We start from the raw sequence: 19,847 nt of genomic DNA, 5'->3' as shown, positions 1-19,847 counted from the left end.
CCGGCAGGTTTCTCTAGGCTGGAGACAGGTAAACATTTCAAGAAACATTAACAGCAGTATTGCTCCAATAGAATTATTCTCGGTTTTAGAAACAATGAAAACTTGATATTGGCGATCACTCTTGTGCCAACAAAAATAAATTAATGCTATGGTAATAATCAGCAAAAATGAAAAAAGTCCATGGCAACAATCAGAATCTCAGTAACTATTAGATATATGACGATAGGACCGGCCCCCCCTAGGTCGATGCCGGTCCTGGGGCATACAATATACACTGGGCCTATACCGAAAATTCTTCAGATTTTTTTCTTTTATGTTAGTTTGAGTTATGAGTTTTTGTTTCAAGTAAATTTTAAACACCGATAGGTTAATTGAAACTGGACCTATATTTTAAACTGGGATACGAGCACGATGTGCCTCCACCGGGCATCAAACCCGGGACCCCTTTGATGAAGTTACTACTTCGTCAACGGGACGCCCTTTCAGAGGTCTGAAAAAATCAGACATTTTTGTTTCTTAGTCTAAAGTACAAGTGTCCTACATAATAACAATAAACGTATTATTAACTAAGAGCAATAAACAGAATATGTAGAAGATTAAAACCAAGAAATATTAAGAGGCTAATAAAAGTTTATTTTCATTTTCAATGTGCCACTGATACAACGTTCATTCTATTTAATTACAAAACTTGCTGTGTTCAATACCAACTAATATTTTATCTATCAATTTGGCAATTGATAATTATATCCAATAACATTCTCTATCATAACTCTATTTGTTAAGTTTTCGTTGAATTTTGATGCTGCTGTGAATTTGCATTGTTCCATATTAAATAATATTTTCACTTCATGATTTAATTCTATATTAAACGAATAATGCATTTGAACTATTTTTGATTGCATTCTTTAAACACGATTCTTATGTAGTACTTCGTTTATGTGATTTCAGTGATTTTGGATATTTTTAAGTATGTCAGAACAATCCGTCAAGTGTGGAAAAATCAGATTAATTGCTTCATTGGAAGGACCAGCCTCGTATAAACTCGTAATAAACGGTACGCAAACAGTTATTTGCATGTGGAACCTCGGGCAAGTGCCCGAGTAGCCCCTCCCTAGGACCGGCTCTTTGGCAAGGAAACGCATTTTTCAAAACTTTTGCACAGTTTTTTTTTTCATGCTGTTGGTGACAGGACGGACTGCTCTTCGCAGAGACCATTAAAAAAAGAAGAAGACGACATGTAGGAAACTTGGTCATGCGTTGCGAGGTAAAGAAGTGTATCGTCACGGAAAAGTTGCCGAATCAGCTGTTCTCCCGTGTGGCGAACGCGAATGAAAGCGAATGTTGGCGAAGTACGAATACGCATCGTGAAGATGGGCTGTGGAAAAGGAGCGGAAAGCCTGTCATGCGAATTGCAGATCTTCCAGGAACTGTTCGACAGGAGGAAACTGGAGAAATAAGAGACGACGTTGAAGTTGACAACTTATCTTCCCTCCCCCCCCCTTTCCTCCTTGGAAAGATTCTTTATCATCTTACTTGACGCAGAAATTTCATCTTGAAAAGAAAAAAAAAAAAGAAGTTGGTTGGCTCCAGGCGGGTATTGATCTGGCCTCTCTCCAGTTGGCCTTGTCCTGGAGCCTCCAGTTCCGAAAGGCGTCTCGTATTACCAACGCGAGATGCGACACCTACGTCCCCTCCAGTGTATACGTACCAATTAACGCTTCTGTTTAATTTGTAATCCTACTCTCGCTCTTTTTTTCTGTGGGGTTGTGATGTATGTTCTGAAGGGTTCAAATTTTGCGTCATTTCACCCAGCTTTTCTGGTGCGCTTTTATTTTTGAACGATGATTACATGCAATTCATGAAGAGACACTCAAAATCACCCATAGGTCTGAATCAGAACGGTCGGTAGCCAGGTTGTGAGTTGTGTACTCGGCACGCTTGGCCACCGAAGTGGCACAAGCTAATTGCTGATCACATTTGAGTTATTTAATTTGTATTATTATTGGTTTCTCACTTTAGCACTCTGTACAGTGCCCTACACCTCTACGGCGTTTATATTTGCTATATATAATTAAGAATAGATCGGTATGGCGTCTGACTGCCACGCGAGAAGCCCGTGTTCGATTCCCGGGGTGGATTATATAAGGTCAGAATTTTTTCCGGCCTTGTCCACGCATAAAGCGGCTGGACTCAAATCAGTGGGTACCTGAGGGCAATTCTGGGAGGTAAAGGCGGCTGGAGCGTGGTGCTGATCACATCACCTTCAAATGGCCGAGATCGAGACTGTGTGGGATCCTACCCCACATTCCCTAAATGTGTCTTCATGGCACGGTGCGGACGGGGAACTTTACCTTCCCAATAACAACCTACAAGAATTTTGTAAAAATGCTTAAATGTGTTCCGTTGTTTTGAATCAGCCAATTGAAAGTTTTGCATCATTGCATCATCTGGCAAGAATATCAAGGACTTATAGGAAATTAATTTTTTAAAGATGGACATAAATCAGGGGTAAGGAGGCATTTGCCCTCTAGATCCAACCCCACACTAATATTTTTGGTTCCCTTGAACTCCGTAAAATACGCAATTAACATTGTGAAATTTAGTGGAAATAACAAATACTGCCAATAAACTTTGCAACTACAATGTGGGAAAAGCATTCGAATTAAGATTGTTCTTATTGCGTGTCCCTTTCCTGCCTGTTAGTGTAATCGCGACAATTTGAATGGATGGAAATTAGATTGCATTGATCCACATCGGAGCGAGCACCCATGCCAAAATCTCGACTCAAACCCGGAACATTTGTGTGAGGATTACGAGTCGACAACTCAACCTGTTCAGCTATCAAGGCGACTGAAAATTATTATTTTTATGTTATTACTCAATCTTAGAGTAAAATGTTCGCAATTCTAGAGAACACCATGTAAAAAATGTGCCAGTAAATACGTCCGAAAAATAATACATTTTCTGAAATAAAAGAGGCTAAATGAAAAAAATTTAAAAGAACACTTTACACAAGATGACACCGTGGCTATATATTAAGATGGTTGCTGTTTGCTGACAGCAATTTGTCTTTTAGGCGAGGTCTCACATGTGAAGCTGCCTGGGCTCTACTTGATAAGTCAGTGAATATAGTATGATATAATTCCAAATCCAACAGGCGACCTAGCCACCACAGCTCCTGGCTATCTATGTTCTGCCGATCTATTTTAATGTTACAGATAAGTAGTCCACATGTTAATCAGTCAGCGCTTCCCTCCTCCCATTTAATGCAATAACTTTCAGTTATTTTTTAATTGGAACTTATCATTCTCTAGCAGACAAATCAGTGCTCTCTCTGTTCTTTCGTGGCTACTGGCGGACTAACAACCATCTCTCGTTGTGTTGTATTTTTAGTTAGTGGGTGGTTGCTATTAATCCCATGCAATTGGAAGGTTGTTAGTTTTTGATGAGTCGGAAGGAGATGATCGACATAAAATTTGGCGGTCTTATTTTTATACGTGAAAGAGGGGTTGAGGTGATTGCCTGACGACTTGTTGGTTTTAGATCACTCGGAGCACCCTCCTACCCTTTTGCCATGGTGCGTCGAATAATGTTTGTTTCAAGTCCAGTTTAAGCTCAGATAGATAACACTAGGGAAAACATTTCAACTTTTTTCTGTATCCTGGATTAAATAACGTGTTCTTTACTAATTTAGGTGCGAGGAATTCAGAGCAAGTTCAAAATTTGTGTATCACGTCACATCTCCAAGATATATAAGGTGTCTCAAAAGTCACGCAACCGAGACCTTGAACGTACTTAACTTTTGTGCAAAAAAACGATAGAGACATGAACCTTGTATTAGTTATAAACATTATCTATGTGGATATTCTATAAACATTAAACACGAAAATAATTATCTGCATGAACGTTCAGTATGGAATAAAAGCTTGTAAGGTGTAAAAAGAATATTGAACGAAGGAAAGACAAACACGGATAAAAGACAGATATGGAGTCGCTTGCAATATTTTTTGTGTGTGTCGATGGTCTCAATGGTTATTTATCGAATTGAAAGAGAACGATACGTTTTTATGCATGCTATGCATAGAAAGAAAACAAAAAAGTAAAAGTTCCCCGTGTATGTAGTACCGTGCAATGAAAGCATATTAGGGGATTTGGGAGTAATTCTGTGCATTACAGACGATTTGTGGGGTTAATTATGCCATGTTCATAAAAAAATATTTTTCTAAAAAAAATTACGAAATGTACTGGCAACATTGGTCGTGTCAGGATCCATTACTATGTTCGCCGACATTTGGCGATGTTATTAAATTAATTTTCAGATGAAATAAAATGTTTGAAGTTTATCGTGCAAAAAGGTAACCTACCTATCATTACCTATCTAACACAATCTTTTATACCTATTTGAAAGAACGTTCCTGGTCACGAGAAATGTTCAATTCCACTGTGGTGGATAGTGATTTAGGGATTGGGAATCCCTCACTATGTGGTACCCACTTCGACACTTCGGCATACACACACATGCTTTTATTCTTTGAGAAATAGACACGCATTACAGTGCGACAAAAATATCAATCTGTCAAGTGAGCCCTTGGTTCAAGCCTCATCATAGATACATCAAAAGGCATAGAATGAATACCATTCAACCATTCTCTTAGTGTTACAGCACAATATGACATGTACCATGTGAGGCCCATGGGCGTTCTTGATCTCCCAGTGACAACCAAAGTACAGTCGGTACACTATCCTTACACAATCTGTGATATCTTTACTTTGCAATTTTGGAGTGCATTGGTCAGAAATGTAACAGAATGTGTTAGGGTGATATACACAGCTGAGGGGTTCTTTCAGTCGACATAGTTTCTTCACTCCCCAAATCAAACGCCGTAAATTGTATGCTTATTTATTACGATATATAATAATACATTTTATTGTAACTAAACTAAATATGACGTGGAGCGTATCTCGAAAATTGTACGTGATGGAGAAAAATTAGTGGCAAATCCGAAATCAGCATGCCGAAATTAGTTAAGGACACCTATTCGCAAACAGGATACAAAATGGCTGTAATCGAGACTGGGCCTACAGTTTCCAGTCGAGATGGGTATTATAATCCGAATCCCGGACACGGTATCCGTATTCCAAATCCCGGATCCGGTGTCCGAATTTTTCTATAATCCCGGATCCGGTATCAGAATTCCAAACCTAAATCCGGTGTCCGAATTCTAAATTCCGGATCTGGTATCAGAATTCCAAATCCCGGATCCAGTATCCGTATACGAAATCGCGGATCCCGTATCCGAATTCCAAATTCCGGATCCGGTATCAGAATTCCAAACCTGAATCCGGTATCCGAATTTTAATTCCAACTAATTAACTAACTAACTAACTCTCTAGCCTTCTTAAACCCGAAGGTTTATGGCTGCAGCAACACAGGCCTTCCGATCTTGAGCAAGATCTATATACTCTTTTCCATCCCTACCGATTTCCTTTAGGTCTATCTCAACGCTGTCCCTCCATCTTCGTCTTGGCCTTCCTACAGGTCTCTTACTATCAGGTTTCCCAACAAGAATACTGTAAACTCCTCTTTCCTCTCCCATTCGTGCCACATGGCCTGCCCACCTAAGTCTTCTTGATTTAATTATTCTAATAATATCTGGACATGAATACAAATTATGTAGTTCTAAATTATGTAACCTTCTCCACTCACCTGTCTCCTCATCCCTTTTAGGTCCAAGGATCTTATTTTCAAATACTCTCAATTTATGTTCCTCTATCAATGTAAGGGACCAAGTTTCACGTCCATATAATACTACAGGCAAAATTACTGTTTTGTATATTTTAACTTTTAGTTTCTTAGATATTAAACGAGAAGACAAAAGTTTATGAAGAGAGAAGTAACATGCATTTCCTGAATTAAGCCTACTTTTTATTTCCTCTTTAATATAATTTTCACTTGTTAATATTACTCCTAAGTATATTTTAATTCCCGGATCCGTTATCCGAATTCGAAATCATACATCTGCATCTTGATTATCCGAATTTATTAAGGTCGGGTATCCGAATCGGATCTGTCCATCAATGTAACCCAACAGGGAATGAATCAAACCCTGGATCCTTTAGTTAGAAGGCGACGTTAACCAGTATGCTATGCTATGGGGATATTCGTTATGAGGCAGATAATGGTTATCAATGTATTATTACATGCATGGTAGTTTCCCCGATGGCGACTGCACACACACACATATAACACTCTCTCTCTCTCTCTCGCTTGACACGAATTACACCTATCACGCAACAAAGAAAACTATAGGACAACAACGCAGATCCAATTCGGGATTGATAGATGACGACGACAACGAGGCAACACATAAAGCAGGCGGTGTGTGTGATTTTAAGTGCGGTTACAAGCACACTCCATCACACATTTGACGCCCGCTGCGGGAGTAATTTGTCAAGCGGCGACCTCGGGGGGTCGCTTGTTAACATTATAAACGGCAGAGTTTCGGAGGAATGGGGCGATTCAGGGGCGCTATCTCTTCCCCCCCGCGATGGCCCCGTCACGTGCAATTGAAAACGCCCGGCCATATTGATACGGAGGCAATTGGAGATCTTTATCTATAACGCTAGTAAATTTGCTTATGTCGGTCGCGAAATTGCATCGGTACTTAGTTCCTTAAAAATCTTCTCTACTGGGCGTATTTTGACTTTGAGAGGCCAAAGCCCTCTCTGTACCTTAATGGGAAAAGAGTATGTTTTCGCCCCAAAATATACACATATGTATATGTACGTATATGAAAATATATGCGTGTATATGTATATGGACATTAAAACCATTGGCGAGGCTTCTTTATTTAAATGATCTTCATTTAATAGATAAAACCAGTGAGGTTACAAAAAGTTTAATTAAAAAAGACAATGCAGAAGGCAGGCGTTATCAGAAAACTTATTTCTAAGTATTTTGTCACCTCTGAAAATACTGCCGGTATATGAATGTTTTTTTGAATCCACTGCATTGTTATTCATTCAAGGGAAACGTCACATGTATTCAATATTATTCAGTATGTGTGTGTGTATCCATGTGAGTATATAGCAACCTCTGTACATTACAATATGCCGTGAAGGCATATAGGAGAGATGTAGAGGTATGTTGGGGGTGATGTGGTGAGCACCACGCTCCAGTCTCCTTTTAACCCAAAGAGGCGGGTCCAGGTACTCATTTATTTCAGGCTGAGTAACTCCCAGAGCCGCTCAATGCAAGGGTATTCAGGATAATTACATATATAAAATTGATATAGCATCCAAATGCTTCAAGGGTAGTTACTGGAAAATTCCCATGGAAGTTATCGAACACCACACTATGCAGATGCCCTATATGTATGGATGGATATTTAAATGAAGGAACAAGCACAAATCAGATGTCCATGCGAACCTAGGAACACAGGTCGGCTTCATAGTGCATTACACTAACTATTTCGCCTCGAATGTAGTGGTCTTAATGAGTACTGAATATAGAATCTACTGTAATACATTAAATACTGTCTGTATGTAATAGCTTGCTTTCGTATACTGTACTCACCGAGTCTGAAATAGCATATACTCCAATGGAGAAAGAGTATGCCTGACGGTCGTTTTATAGGAACCTGTAAAGAAAGAAAGAAGTGACATTAATTCAGTAATTCTAACACGAAAAGGTTCAAAAATTTCATCGCAACATGATGCAGAAAAACTCTACTCCCCATTGTTATGATCTTAGTATAATATCAATAAATTATGAGTACAAAAATGAATTTTGTATTTCTATTTGTCTTATTTAAGCTAATCTAAACAATTTTTAGATGGGAATATATTCATAAAGTAGCACTCGTCCCCATAACATTCGGATAGCAATTACTTATCGTGCTCGATCACCCTGACGAGAGAGATAAGCATTTGTAACTCGAGGAGACCAAGAACGAGACTGGCTTCGTTATTCATGAGATGAGATAAGACATGAGACATTAACAAAGACCATGGTAACCAAAAATAAGTAAGGAGGCCAAGAAAAATGGACCAAGAATTGCAAAAATCGGCAAAACGGAATTTTTAATACTTCCATAGTTATCTACACAGAAAGAAAACGAATTTTGCTCAAATTATCAAGACACGTTTGGTTGAGGTTGTTGGTGCCCGTAAACAAAATATTTGGTAGCCTTTTCTAAATTTAATAATTTTGACTAAACATTTTAGCAAATCTAACAGTACCGTACCCAGGATTTTCCGAAATGGGGTGTTACGTATACTTTTTTCAGTTGTCAACTCTCATTTTGTCATATTTTTCTGCCTATGACATTCCCGGGCCAAAGGAGGGGTTATGACCCCACCAACCCCCCCTCCTTAGGCACGCCACTGAACTCTATAAACAAATGTGCACGGTTACTAAAAAACTATTTCCTTATGGTGAACAGTCTTTTGTTTGTTGTCTATTTTGTTACGAGAAACTATTTTTTTTGTTTTTTCCAAACAACCTTTCTCTCTGCATATCTCAAAAATTATCAGTCTCATAAAAATATTACTGTACAAAATTTATAGCAAATTTTATACTCTAAAATTGTTATTCAGCCCATATTTTGTGGTACCGTTAACGGAAAAAAAATATAAAAATTTGATATGCATCTTTTTGCCTGCCATTGCTTCAATATGGCGGACATTAGCTACCCTGCAGCTATCATCGTCAGGTTTAATGCTGTATAATAGCTTATTTCCTCATAGATTAAGTGATACGAGCCTCTGGGCTCAAGTACCATGTAGCCTACAACCAACGGCAATGAAAATAATAGGACAATTGTTCATCGCTATTTTCATTTTTTCTAATTCTACATCCTGTGTTGTTTCATAGAAAGGAATTTTGTCGATCTGAAGCAGAGGTTGTTCTCTGCTTATTGACGTTGTATTTCAATGTATGATGATCGCATTGTGGAAAAGGACTGACTGAAAATTGTGATGGGCAATTGGGATACTATTAACTTTTACTGTTGAGTGTACAATTTTTAGATGTAGCAGAACCGACAGAAAACGAAATTTGTAACTGAAATCTCCTCTTTGTAACTTCGCACTAAAAAATAAAATATTTCCCCGTTATAAATCCACTGGGTTCGCCTGTTCGGCACCACTCGAGACGTTCGCAGTCATTGAAAACGAAAGAAAATGCAAAAATAAAATAATATTTCGGAGCTTCGCCCGAACTTGGGGCATTTTCTTTTCCGATTCCCAGAAAGATCCTCGACTTCTCTTTCCCGAGCTCCGCGACAGAGAGAAAAAGCTTCCGCTCCGAGTGAGTGTAATCTATTTCTACTTCCAAGATTCCGTATCGATTTGCAGGGGGTTAGAATGGCAAATTTCGCCATTCCGTGAATTGTTTACGTCGAAAGTTCTCGGCGCCTGTTTCCTCATGTTCAACGTACAATTGAGTGAGGAGTGGTCGGGTGGTGGAAAGTGGAAACGCCTAATATATGCATCTTCAAATATTACATGAACAAGTTTTATTTGTAAGCAGAAGCCAGAAGAGAAATCTAGAAAATGTAGCCCATTCGGATGTTCCATTTATTTGTGTGAACTAGCAACCGCATGCTATTTCCTGTTGTGAATTTGTTATTTCAGACATATTGAGTGTGAGTGCCCACGCCCGTGTATCCCCATAAGGGAGTAAAACAGTCCCTACAGTATGATGAGAATTCCTCACCCTCTTCAAAGGGAGGAAAACATACGTTACCCTAGAGTGAGAAAAACTCGCCGCACCATAGAATAACAGGATGGCTACTCACCGGGAATTCCTTGAATTCCGTGAATTGTGCGTGAATTATTGGCTCCGGGAATTCTGCATGAATTCTGCGTGAATTTTTCCCCGTAGACGTGAAAAATTTCAACTTGTATTTATCCAAATCCCATTGGATTTATACCGGGTGGTCCAAAAGTCCCGGAACGGTCACATATCGTGAGAAATACACATCGAATCGGAAAACGAAAAGATACGTGTTGAGTAAGTGGAAGAAAGATATTCAATGATATCACACTTGATTCCCCACCCCCGCCTCTGGGGGTGGGGCGGGGGCAACTGTAAAATTTTAAATGGAAACCCCCAATTTGTATTGTAGAATCGGAAAGAGAACTTCATTCCGAGTCCAACGAGCTATCAACCATTCTCCTAGCTCAATTAGGAACGGAGATATGGCGATTTTAAATTTTCGCAAAGAAAAAAAATATATAATTATAAAACCCCAAATTTTTTTTAAAGGGACGTATCTCTGCCCCTAATTGAGCTAGAGTGAAAGCGATTGCAGATTCGTAATCTGCACTTCAAGACCTTTCAATAGAGTATATGGAAAGGGGGGATGTCTACGATCACATGCAGATTCCGGATTAGGGGCAGAGATACGTCCCTTTAAAAATATTTGGGATTTATAATTTTTTTTTCCTTTAATTTGCGAAAATTTAAAATCGCCATATCTCCGTTCCTAATTGAGCTAGGAGGATGGTTGATAGCTCGTTGGAGTCAGAATGAAGTTCTCTTTCCGATTCTACAATACAAAATGGGGATTCCATTTAAAATTTCACAGTTGCCTCCGCCCTACCCTCAGGGGGCGGGGGTGGGGAATCAAGTGTGATATGATTGAATAGCTTGCTTTCACTTATTAAACACTATCTTTTCGTTTTCCGATTCGATGTGTATTTCTCACGATATGTGACCGTTCCGGGACTTTTGGAGCACCCGGTACATATTTATAAATGACCTGAGACAAGTTTCTCACAGTTTAGCTTTTATTTTTATCGAGGAAGAAAGAGAAAACTAGGTGGAAAAATAAAACAGAATTCTCTCAATCCGTTTACTTTTTTAGTGTCCTTTGCAGAACAATCTATCTGAAAGGCGGAAGATTATTGCAAGATAATCTTGAAATTGATTAGGTAAATTTGTGTTTGAAATTCTTAAACGATTAACAGTTTTTCGTAGATTAGCATATCCCGTAACATTTGTGATTTGTAGATATGTTCCGAGTCTGAGTATCTGAAATGGCAGATCTAAACTCCTCACCTTATATTAAATATTTGGAATACATATACAGTTTAATTTAATTTAGTTAGAATTGTTGGGTACATTGCAATCACACAGACACTCTATATTGTTAATATAGTCGAGTGTGTATGAGTGAGAAGTGGTAATACGTAAGGTTGAAATAGAGAAACATTTGCTTGTACCCTTGAATTCTTGGAAAGTTCCTGACCGGGAATTGTACTTGAATTTTAATCAAACTCACCCCAAAAGATGAGTTTCCACACTTTTTCTCAACTCTAAACATATTAATTCCAGAACAGTACCTGCGTGCCAGAGTGGTTAGCACAGCGCGCTACGACGCCAGGGGTCCCGGGTTCAAATCCCGGTCTGGACATGGGTGTTCTTCTCCTTTATCAATTTCATCAAAACATCACTCTCATCATCATCATTTTCGCGATTAACCAAAAGTGCGAAGTAAAATAAACCAAACCAATCAATCCTGAACAGTAGCGTCGAGATCGAATACATTTAGGGGGAGGGCAAAAATTACCAAAGCCAGCGCCTATGCTTTGAGAGATCCTTACATAAAGCACCAGGGAAAGAATGGGTCAGCACTACTCAATTTCATAATGAAGTTACGGGAAATGTGATAAATAAGAAAATCTGGGACCGTTTGCTACAAAAGAGCTTGAACTTTATTATTGACTCTACAATCGCTTTGAAACACAGATAGGAAAATGAACTTGAAGTTTACATTGGGATGTAACGACTGAAACTTACTCCAAGTAAGAATCGATTTCCAGGCTTCTGTTTCCGACATGAGACAAGTGAAAGGACGCTCAACTGATGCGTTAGTTTCAGGAAGGAAGTTAGAGAAGAAAGCGAGGGACAGAAAGTTAGAGAGAGAGGGAAAGAGAGAGAGAGAGAAGTAGAAATAGAAGCGAGACAGAGAAATAAAGAAGCGGAAACTGGAGAGAGAGATATACAGACACCGAGCCATAGAAGGAGAAATCAGAAATCGAAAAGAGAAAAATAGACGTTTTAGGCAAGAAAAAGAGATAGAGAGATAAAAATAATAATATAGGAAAGTTAAAACAAAAACTAACGAAACAGGAGTGCATTCGACTACTATCCATCAAATCAACACATCCAGTCCAGAAAATATTTAGAACTTTAGAATCCATTTATCTTCGACAGTGGGATTCACTTTAAAATTAAATTAAAATCTTGGTTATAAATTAAATTGGGAATCATGGTTTGCAAGTTTAAAAGAAAAGTGTTTAGAACATTATATTGTAAACGTCTTTAAAAAACGCATTCGTGACGTGTTTTCAAACACTTCTAATTTAATAGCATTTGAATTAAATACTTTTGTTTCCTATCTTCCTGCATTGCTGAAAGTGTATTTTAGTGCATTTACAATAAAGTTTGATGTTCGCGATCGCGGCGTAGCAACTGCGGGAAGGAGTGGACCCTGGCCAATCGGGAAATAATCATGACTCTTCCGAATAGCCTACATGTTTAAACATGTTTAAAATATTTTTAAAAAATTAAACGTGTTTGGAATGTTTTACTAATATATGGATGTAGATAGATAAACAGATCTTTACAAACTGTATTTCTGGATCCATAGCGTACTTAGCGTGTAAGATCACCTATTAGCGTAATCGAGCACAATGAAGTGTGTTGCAAAAAGTGAAAAGCTAACATGATGTCACACAGGTTTGCTTGATTCTATCGGTTGTGACACGATCAAGAAAAGTAGATCTTCATTAAGGATGGAAATTTTGAGCTACTCGAGCCAGATCGTTGCATATAACGTGATACCATGTTACCTTGCATGCCAACCGCCCCCTGATATCCCTTGAAGGAAGGGAGGGGGAAGGGCGTTGAAAAGAACCGCCATCAATCATTAAAGCAAACTTTTCTGGAGAGCTTGCACCCTGTCACGTGACCATGATAGGTCTAACTGTCTGCTGGCATGCCTCCGTGCGTGCCAGACTCTGCGCCTCTAATCCAGAACTTGATTCATTCTCCGAGATATCCAGGATGGCGCTGGCATCGTTCCGTCCACTGAGATAACATTTTCGTTTGGTTGATTACCCATTGTGATCTGTGGAATGGTGCAAAAACCGAAACGAGACTTAATACTGTACGTATATTTGAAAATTCCTGTGGACTTTTTCAAATATCTATCTGATTATTTACAAATGTACAGAGTTCCTAAGTTATCACAATGGAAATACGGGACACAATCAAACTCACAAGTTGAAAATACGGGTCAAACTTGCAAAAAAGTAGTAAATAGCCTTACTAAATTTTTCTACTCGCCTTTTCTTAATTGAAAAATTGCTACTTACATTACATATACACATGACAAGCTGATATCTACCTAATTGAACTTAGTGCTGCCACGTTCTGAAGATGAAAATATTGGGTAAAATCGCATTCAAAAGTTGAAAATAAAGGACAATACTGTAAAATAGACACTGCATAACCTTAATAAACCTTTCTACTCGCCTTTAATCTTAAGAATATTTCTTAACAACAACAACAACTAATAGATGCTGTAGATAGGAAGATAATTTGTTATTATTGTGCTAAATTCTTCAGGCATGCAACATTATACATGACTCCCTGATCCCGATAGCATAATGGTAATATCGTCGCCTTGTAATCAAGGGGTCCCGGGTTCTATACCCGCAGGAGGCACATAGTGGTTCGGATCCCACTTTAAACTGTAGGTCCAGTGCCCTTACTGTGCATAAAGTGGACTTAAAACACCAAGTCAATCAATTCAACATTACATTGCTGCGACCGCCGTGTGCTATGGAAAAGTCTTTGTTGCATAATTTGCAATCTGCTTTGTATTCATTACCATTATCCTTCAATCACCCATGAAAATTTTCTTTCTCCAGTCATGACTTGCGAAACATACACAGTCGTTTCACCTTTGATCAGAAGACACTACCTTACGATTACTACTCAAAATGAATGTTTTGAAGGTGGATCAGTAAGGCATTTACCTTATAACACGTTTCAAGTTATCGCGACGCTGAAATGATCTGCATCAGTCTTACTTGTAATTATCAGCCCTTTACAATTATAATTAATTATAATCAATTAATTATTATTAAAGCAAATTACTGTGACTGAAATGAAATTATATGTGTGACATATAGGTATAGTTTTGGGCTGAATATTTTTTCAGGGGGGGGCAACGGCGCTTCCTTGTCCTTCTCGGGATATCCATGTGCGTGTACTTAAAGCAGTGGTGTGATCAGCACCGAGCTTCAGACGTCACCATTTCTCTTAGGTTACCAGAAATACTATTGCGGAGGGGGTCGGCTCTGCCGGGGTCTCACTTATCACATCAAACTCAAACACCTTCTTGGTCAAACGCCGTATTTCCTCCTCTGGTCAAGCAAAATGCTTTCCGTGTTAGGCTAAATGTATGTATGCTAAGAGATTTGAACCTAACAAGACTCACCCAACTACGAAAGCATTCCACGCTTGCGTCAAAAGATGAAACGCGGCTCTTGACCAGAAGGTGTTTGAGTTTGGTGCGATGAGTCGCATCCCCCTGCTCTCTGCCTGCATCTCTTTGGCAAAGGATTCTCTGTGGCCAACGCAACTGCAGGCACGTTCACAGGGTCGCCTGCGCAACAGTCAATAACACGCTCAGTCGCGTGATCTCAAAGGGATCGCGTTATGCGTATGCCGTGGCTGAAAAATTAATTCACTGGATGGAGCCGGTATTTAAATTAGTACAGCGTTTCGAACTGCTGAATTTCGAGATAATTGTTAAGAAAACGGAAGAGAGTTGAACATGAAAGGCGAGAGCGCTCGATAGGTACCGAGACGAGATGGGTCTTAGCGTATCCTGACTAAGGATGTCCGTCCAGTTCTCGTAATTCTATTTGTGTTTTTTCTTAATACTTTGTGCTGTTTTTCTGCCACTTTTGGCTTCACCCGCAAAAGAGGATGAATGATACGCGGATGAAGGAACACGATATCTGTGCCAGGACTCGAACCTTGAACCTTCGGTGGTCGGAGCGTGAGAAGATATATTTATTCTTGGTCGGGTCTTGATTTCCAAAGCCCAGCTCGTTCTCCTATCTATGTAGTATCTGCCCGTAGTAACTTCTTCACGTTGCAATCAAGGGGTCCCGGATTCGACACCCGCTCAGCACTGTCGTACGCAGGATATTTTTTTTCGGAAGGGACTGGAATTGTAAAGGTGGATAGTACATAGCTTTTTCCTATGGGAACGGTATACAAATTAAGATATTTCGTATTTTAGAACTAGGTCGTCCTCCTTGGCCGTGCTGACCCCACGTCACCCCATTACTGGTTGTGAATCTCCACACCTCTTGGTAGAATTGTGGGAGGGAGATAGGTCTAGATAAGATTTGTCCAGAATAAATATAACCACAATAAGAAAGAAATAACAATGAAATGAATCCATACATATTAATGGACATATATCCATACATGCATATATCTTATACTTGCACACACAATGAATTAACCAAATGTGAAAGTGTCTCTGTCAAGTGTTTCTTTTATGGCATTTTTATAATCCAAAATATTAAAATTAAAATCAATACGTATTTTGATTTGTTTATGTTATTTTATTGTACATACTGCTGATTCTAATTAATGGTGATTGTTTATACTTTTCAGTTTTAGGGATCATGTACAGCAATAAATGTGTTCTTCTTAAAATACATGTACTAGCATTGAAGCATATTTGGTAAAGAAACTCTCTATTATTCAATAACCCAGTTATAATTTTATAAAGAAATATGTTGTCTAATTCTCTTCAGTTGCTGAGTGTTGTACATGAGAATTCCTGCAGTAAAAAGCCATACGAAACTCTGTACGCGTATGCAGACATATTGTGTTGTAATATAGATATCTCAAAAACTTTTTTTGCACTTATTCTACGTTCCATGAGCTCACATATGTTAATCCTAGCCTGCCGAAGATGATAACGTGGATAAAAAAACTCAATTCCGTTCAAAATGCTGAGATTGGAATTCTCAAGCCACCCTTTCCCCCTCCGAACTTCCACCTTTTTTTTATCGTTTCAGAAACTCTCGCTCTGAAACAAGATTTTCACATTTGAATCTCACCCTTTCCGTCTTCGCTCTCTCTTCACTCTCCTCCGAACATCTTCGCAAATGTATTCCTTGATTTCGCGCAGGACGTTTCAGAAATCGCGAATTCTTAGAACTTGAATGTTTACCGTGCTCTCAGAAACAGCAATTCCTTGCTGTTGTTTAGAGAGTAGTTGGTGTAAAACCACTCCAGAAATTGCAGTATTTGCGTAAGGAAATTGCGTTGTTGCCGATATCCTATTGGCATGAGCGTCGGGAGAGGAGTGGGGAGGGTTGAACCGGTCCGTGGACATTGACAGTGTTGGTTTCAAGTTGAAAAAAAATAAATCAGGAAGGTTCTTATTAACTCCAATTCGTTGGAATTCGAACAGAATAACCAAAGCAAAAACTGCGTTAGATCTAAAAAAAAAACAAAAAAAAAAAAAAAAAAAAAAACAGTGTAAAATACAGGAACCAGATCAGTGGCGTGCCAAGGGGTTGGGTGTTGGTGGGGGTTATCCTCCTTTTGGCCCAGTATTTCTAAAAAAAAAAGAACATCAAATGCAGGAAAAGATGGCAAAATGTTGACTGACTAGTAAAAATGTACACCTTACCCCCTCCTTTCGAAAATCCTGCGCACGCAACTGAACCAGGTCATGTTTTCAAATTCTTACCATTTAATCCAAAGATTAAATTGAAAAAGAAACAGTTTTATGCGAGAATTAACACAACGTAAACTTCATGCCATAAATCCTCCCCTAGATATTAAAGCTTATGTTTGACAGAGTTGTATTAAAGTTAATAACAACATAGAATAAATATGTATTGCAGTAAACTAACTGTATGAACTATAGAAAATATTGAAAAACCGTTGTGCTGGGCACTGTCGTAAGCAGATTTTTTTTTAAAGGATCTGAAATTTTAAAAGTGGATAGTAGCCTGCATAGCTGCTTTCTACAGTGACGGAATAAACAATATTTTTTATCTCAAAAATGGCAATTGGAGGTCATTTTAAAGGGGAGTTGCATTTACCGCTCTGGTTTTCCTCAGTTCTTCACTGATCTTTTTTCAAAAGGTCATTTTCTCAAAATTTCGGAGAGGGCTGTAGTACCATCAGCCAACCCTTTGCGTACGCCAGTGGTGCTGGATATTAACTCATCTGGTGGATCGAGCAGAAACGTTTATATAATAATAATAACTTTGGAATAAAATTAGTTTATTTGTATTAGTTCATAATAGTTTAATTGTATAATAATAATAATGAATTTTCTAATTTCTACTATTGAAATTTTATCAAAGGCCTGGCTCCCCCTCTAAACAATTTCTGGCGACGCCCATGCCTATTGGTGGAATCACAACTCCGGACCATGATTTCTACACCAATCTCAACTTGTAGCACATGACATATACTAGCTATGTGCCTGTATGGCACGTATCCAGAAATATATTTCACGAGAATACATTGTTCCGTTCCTGCCACGCAAGCACCATCATTACGTTCCAATTTTTAGAAATTCAAGGTTAGCAACTTTCAGGGGAACAGATAAATGGATGACGCCGCAGGAAACAACTTCCTTCCGGCGCCTCGAAAGATTGGCATTTTGCGTGCTTTCTTGTCAGTTTCGTAAACAAGCTAATTTAAGGCTAAATGATTAGCATATGGCGTGAATAGACAAGGAAGATATAAACTTTTATACAACCTAAACTTGTATTTATGGAGGATAAGTTGCTCTCAATTTGAGATCTAAGTTACGATTGGTTGTAAATATTATCCTTTGGGGCTTCCAAACTGGCAATTATTTCTACAAAATTTCCATTTAAGTGCCATACGGAGGTCTCGGTAGGGGCCGGGGGGGGGGGGGGCTCATCCCCTTCACAGAGAATGAGAAAGGAAATAGAAAGGTAGAAAGTGATGGAGACAGAAAAGAATGAAGAAAAATCGAAATGACGAAACAAAGAAGACACAAGCCAGAAAGAAGTAAAGAGCGAGAAAGAGAAATGGAGAAAAGAAATACCAATATATATATATATATATATATATATATATATATATATATATATATATATACAGGGTGACTGGTAATTAGATGTATTCCCTGAAAGGGGTTAAAGTAGAGACAATTTGCAATATATTTGACCATATGATACCCCGTCCGAAAATTAGTAGTTTTCGAGATAATCGAGTTTCAATTGTTTTTGAAAAAAATGACAATTTTCCACATAAAAAGATGAATTGAGAAAAAACTGCTCATTGTATGGAACTTATTTCAGCGTTTGCTGATAGCTAACAAATAAGTGGTTAGTTGAAAAAAAAGTTTTTCCCAAATAACAATCACATGTAAGTAACGGGTGGGTCTAAACTTACAAGTGATGATAAAAAATTGCACTCTTAGTTTACTTGGCAACGTATTAATAAAAAAAAATGGTATGACACGAAGCGTACAAATTACGTAAATTACTTCCTTGATTCATCAGCTATCCAAGAAGGTACAAATGTTGCTGACATTCACATTTGTGTACAAGAAATAACACTTGATTCATCTTCATGTGAATGGAATCAATGAACAATACAATTAAAGAACATTACACGTCTTGCTCAAAGTGGGCACCTCCGTTACGAATTCAGGCACGCAGGTTTTTACGGACATTTGTTCTCTTAACTCGTGATGATATGGTGGCCTTGACGTGTTGACCAGCTGTTAAGATCCTCTCCCTGAGCTCTTCTTTACCGGTGTCTTGTCATGTGGCTCCAAATGTAAAAGTCGCAAGGCTTTAAATCGGGGGATCGAGCCGGCCAGGGAATCGGTCCGCCTCGGCCAATCCATTTCTTTGGGTAATTTTCATCCAGCCACTGTCGCACGCCCAGGCAGAAGTATGGATGGGCGTAATCAACAATCATTTCATCGAGCCATTTTTCCTGACCCAAATATTAAATGGCATCACTTATGAACATTTTTTGAGGAACGGGATGGCAATGTTGTTGGAGGATGTGCCTCTAGCTACAAGACGTGACATGATTTATGAGCATGATGACTGCCCAGCTCGATCCCCCGATCGATTTGACGCCTTGCGACTTTTACATTTGGAGCCACATGACAAGGCACCGGTAAACTCGCAAGAAGAGCTCAGGGAGAGGATCTTAACAGCTGGTCAACACGTCAAGGCCACCATCACATCACGAGTTACGAGACCAAATGACCCGTAAAAACCTGCGTGCCTGCATTCGTAACGGAGGTGCCCACTTTGAGCAAGACGTGTAATGTTCTTTAATTGTATTGTTCATTGATTCCATTCACATGAAGATGAATCAAGTGTTATTTCTTGTACACAAATGTGAATGTCAGCAACATTTGTACCTTCTTGGATAGCTGATGAATCAAGGAAGTAATTTACGTAATTTGTACGCTTCGTGTCATACCATTTTTTTATTAATACGTTGCCAAGTAAACTAAGAGTGCAATTTTTTATCATCACTTGTAAGTTTAGACCCACCCGTTACTTACATGTGATTGTTATTTGGGAAAAACTTTTTTTTCAACTAACCACTTATTTGATAGCTATCAGCAAACGCTGAAATAAGTTCCATACAATGAGCAGTTTTTTCTCAATTCAACTTTATATGTGGAAAATTGTCATTTTTTTCAAAAACAATTGAAACTCGATTATCTCGAAAACTATTAATTTTCCGACGGGGTATCATATGGTCAAATTTATTGCAA

The 19,847-nt window shown here is 38.6% G+C and overlaps 1 protein-coding gene across 3 annotated transcripts in view; it reads right to left on the bottom strand.

Annotated features, from left to right (window-relative positions):
• The window catches only part of FucTA (glycoprotein 3-alpha-L-fucosyltransferase A), a 221,522-nt gene that overhangs the window by 146,383 nt on the left and 55,292 nt on the right, over window positions 1–19,847 (bottom strand). For all 3 annotated transcript variants that reach the window (XM_083119190.1, XM_083119189.1, XM_083119198.1), the window contains exon 2: window positions 7,577–7,640. The gene's annotated coding sequence lies outside the window, so the exon portion shown is untranslated. The remainder of the gene's footprint in view (window positions 1–7,576; window positions 7,641–19,847) is intronic.

This window comes from Lepisma saccharinum, chromosome 3 (genome assembly GCF_977018435.1).
Source record: "Lepisma saccharinum chromosome 3, izLepSacc3.1, whole genome shotgun sequence".
Classification (NCBI taxonomy): Eukaryota; Metazoa; Arthropoda; class Insecta; order Zygentoma; family Lepismatidae; genus Lepisma; species Lepisma saccharinum.
This window is presented reverse-complemented; position numbering and strand designations above follow the sequence as displayed.